We start from the raw sequence: 4,411 nt of genomic DNA, 5'->3' as shown, positions 1-4,411 counted from the left end.
ATGAATTTAGTATCGCAGAGTTGATACTCGATGCAACGGAACATTTTACCAGAGGGGTAGGAGATTTTCTGCTTTCAGTGATGAACAAACGGAGGAAATACATCATTTTAGGGTCTGAGGAATCTCCAACTTCAAAGGGAATACATCACTAGACATGTTTCTTCTTCTAATCCCAAACAGAAGACAGCAAAACATTAAACATAATGGCAAATGGAAAAGTAATCGCTTTTATTTTCTCGTTTTGTAAACGGATGCAGTGGACAAAATAAAAATTCAATTGTGGCTGGAATATTTCTCTACGCATTGCAAAACTTTACCAATGTAAAGGAAATTACTCTTCATTTTTTGAGGCGTTCCATATGCAGAACGAGGGAGATTCAGCACGCAGTGCTATTTCAACGGCTATTAAAAAATCGGGCGATTCTCTTGGTACCTTCACAGCTTGTCCCTATCTTCAAATGTCTAGACGTAAACAGCCATACAATGTTAAAGCTCTAAAGTATAACGATTTCATGGACTTCAAGCGCTTGTCCAAAGATATGTGAATCCTAAAGAGTAGGAAAGACGATGAACAACGAGATGTCAACTGGACTAAAATGGTGGAATTACATTTTCGTAAGGAGGAACCTGACAGAATATTTTTCAAAAGCAGTCCAATGCAGGAGTCTTACAGAACGATTACTTTGAAACACCGACAGGTTTCAGATCAAGGCAGTAGCATCAACCTTCAACATCTTAATAATGAATCTCCTAAGACATCAGAAGCAAAATATCAAGACTTACTCTCACTGTGTTCGGGTGCAGTGCCTATTATCACGTAATCAGAATTTGTAGCATTTTACCTGTTTCATCATAATTAGAAAATTAGTGGGAAATATTATTGAAGTTTTTATATCTTTTATAAATTATAATATATTGAGATACTTTCTTTCGTAACATCAGAGTATAACTGTTTCTACTTGCATAACTAAAGTACAGTATATAGCTAAAGTAAATTTTCTTTCAGTGTTAAATGTTTGTACTAAAAAACATTATCAAAAGTGTACTTTTGAATTTCTATAGTGTGAAATTATAGATTACAGTAATAATAATAATAATAATAATAATAATAATAATAAATATGAAACTTTGTGGTGGAAAAACACCGCATCCGTGTGGCTTTTCCCGGAGTACTCCCTTTTCCTCACTATGTTCATGCCATTAATTATCTCATTATCCATCCAGCCCAGCAGAAGTTTGTAATGGCTTTAAAAGATTAAATTCTAAAGTCAAAAAATCTGAAATAAAAGTTGGCGTTGATTTCTGTAAGCAAAGTTAGATGATTGCGTCAATATTTGTGTATTTTTCATTATATTACGCTACATAAATAACACAAAATTAGGTACATATTGTCTCATAAGCAAATGTATTCTATGGGAACTCCGTCCATTACTTACGCGTAACTTGATAATACGTGAACTGAGTTCGGATTACAAAAGGACGTATCTCAAATAACCGCATTTTTTCCCAAGAGTGGCATAGTTATAATCACAACGTATATTGCAATACTTACAGGATCACTTCTTAAGTCTCCAGGCAATTTTAGACGAAAAAAATGTGATAAGCAATTAATGAGAAACTTTTGAATCACCGCAAAAAATTTGTCGTGCTCTACTAAAAGAGTGCTGAAACTGAGTTACGCCCTTTCGTGATCTTGACGACGAATTTTGAGACACAGTGTAAAGGTCAGCGCTTGTAACGTCAGTAAGAATGTTCAGCATTAATATAATCTGTGTTGCGATGTCGTGAGCATTGAGTAAGGTATATTGACTCTGGAGAAAGTTTAGCAAACACAATTCAAAACTGATGGTGAAGTATAATAGTTATTCTTTCTTTAAATTATAGTTTTAAAATCTCTTTTTGTTTTCTGTGTTTTGTGTGGAATATCTCTAGTTAACAAACATTTAATGGAAATAGGAATATATTATAACCAGTGAGTGCCCCGTTCTACAAAACTTATCTTCTGCGGAGACAAACGCTAGGATAAAAAAAAAAAAAAAACTTCAATATTAGTGATTCTGTAATTTTATCAGGAGTAATCCGCAGTAATTCTGGTTTTCGCCGTACTGTCATCTTGTGTGAAGATGTTTCTTAGGTTTCTTCTTCTGTTTTGGTATCCAGTCAAGCATCACTTTTTTTTCTACCGGTAATAACTTCGTCTTTCATTATGTCCGACCCATTCCCTCTTCGAGTGTCTTTATTTTCACGATAGAACCTATCAGTTACTCCTGTCATCTTCCTAGTCGTTATATTTCCCCCTATTTCTGCGGATAATTCCTAACAATAGATCCCTTCATTCTTCATTGCGAATGTACATAGGGAAAACTACATTTTCTGTGTATATACAGTATATGTTCCAGTCCACGTCTCCGATTCATATATATCATAAGAAGTGCAATAGATCTGAGAATTTTCCTTTTCAAATACACTGACAATTGACTTTTTTTTTTTTAGTATGTTCGAATACCATGGTTCGACCAGGAATGCATTAAACTAGCAGAGAAGAGAAAACAGGCAAGACTACGTTGGCTACAAAATCCGAATGAAATAACTACACAAAATTTCGTAGAATCAGGCGGGGAACTTCCAGAACTTTTAAAACAAAGAAACGCGATTTCTTGAAAGCTAAAATTAAAGAACTTGAAGGAACGAATTTAAGAAAGGCTATCAACTAGTGCTGTCGAAATCGGTTTTTGAAAAAAGTGAAATTTCATAAAACCGAAATGTCGGGTTTGAAAACCGCATTTGCGGTTTCGGTTTTGAAAACCGTTTTTTCGGTTTCGGTTTCACAACATCCCATAAATGTTCTATAGGATTAAAAATCCGGTGATTTAGGGGATAGTTCATACGCTGCAGCTCCTTAAGCCAAGCATGTGCAGTCCATGCATTGCCGCCCTGGAAAATGCCCTCTTCGTGTGGGTAAAAGTTTTGTGTTATAGGGGTACGTGATTCTCTAGCACCAGCAGGCACACAACGGATGTCTTGTGATCCACGCACACCAACGGTCCCAGTCCATGCCAAGAGAAGCATCCCAAAACCATATAGCCGCCTCAGCCTACCTGTACAGTACGCACCATTCACGAGGAATCCATAGCTTCGTGCTGTTGGCGCCATACATGGACATGCCCAGGGCTCCATACATGGACATCCAGGATTTTCTGAGGAGGGTGCACCAGTATCTATCAAAATAACCAATCACACTGAAACTCTTCAAAGTTACATGTGAAATATTCTTTACCCCAGACAATACTGATGCATAGAACGGAGGAAGGCATTTTAAAGAGGGTTGCAAATGTTATGTAGAAAAAAAAAATCTCTCCTCCTGACTTCTGTTTTCTTCCCTACTTGACAAATGTTATATTGTTTTGCTTGATGAATCCTTTTCCTTCAACCTTTAGAAAATCTACTTAAACTATTGCTTTCGCAAAGCTTTGCTTTTTTTTTAAGCTGCAGACGAAAACATGACGGCAGAAGGTTGCGGAAAGTGTTTTTATTTTCACTATTAGCCTCTTATTTTAGATAGTGTATATTTACAACGAAGGGAGTGCACGTGCATCTTTCCACCCCTCTAAATCCGGCCATGGACATGCCCATTTGAGAGGAGTAACACAAATCGTGATTTGTAGGACCAACACACCCTTTTCCAATTATCCATGGTCCAAGTAGCGTGTTCCTATGCCCGAGCGCGACGAAGTCGGCGGTGACGAGTGTGTAGTCTGCTATAGAACTGCATGCGTGTCAGTGTACACCGTATAGTAGCGTGGGATATGGGTGTTGTGCATCCACCATTGTATTGGTCACATAATTCCCAGGTACTGATGGTTCATTTTGCTGTCACGAGCTGTTTGACGCGACGCTCGCCTCACGTTTTGAAGTTCGTACACCCCCGTTCTTCCGTCTCTTGGAGACCGTTACTTCATTTTCTTCGCACTCCTTTTACATCTTCACTACACAGGAACGGGCGCCACCGACAAATATTGCTGTCTGGGTTATTGACACACTCATTGCTTGGGTACTCACAATCATGTCCTATTAAAATGTGGATAAATCCTGCCCACCTCTCATTACAACAGTGTACTCTCTGCCAACATGTAACTTCGAGTATGTTCTTTCTCTGCAATACTACCAGTCGGGGTGGTCACGTAGTCAGTTCGACTGCTGGCCACACTTTCTTGTGTGCAGGGATGGTCGCAATTCAGCGAGCACTCAGTGTACGTTGTAAGCACATACGGAAGAAATGTCACTGTTATTTCTGACGGTTATCGTGAAGATGGAACATGTTAAAAGAAAGCTTTAATACCAATACGAAGCTCTAAGCCTTTTGCACCTGGTGATCTTCGTAGGGTTAGATTGTTCCTACATCTGTGAACAC

This window comes from Thermobia domestica, chromosome 3 (genome assembly GCF_964235325.1).
Source record: "Thermobia domestica chromosome 3, izTheDome1.hap1.1, whole genome shotgun sequence".
NCBI lineage: Eukaryota > Metazoa > Arthropoda > Insecta > Zygentoma > Lepismatidae > Thermobia > Thermobia domestica.
This window is presented reverse-complemented; position numbering follows the sequence as displayed.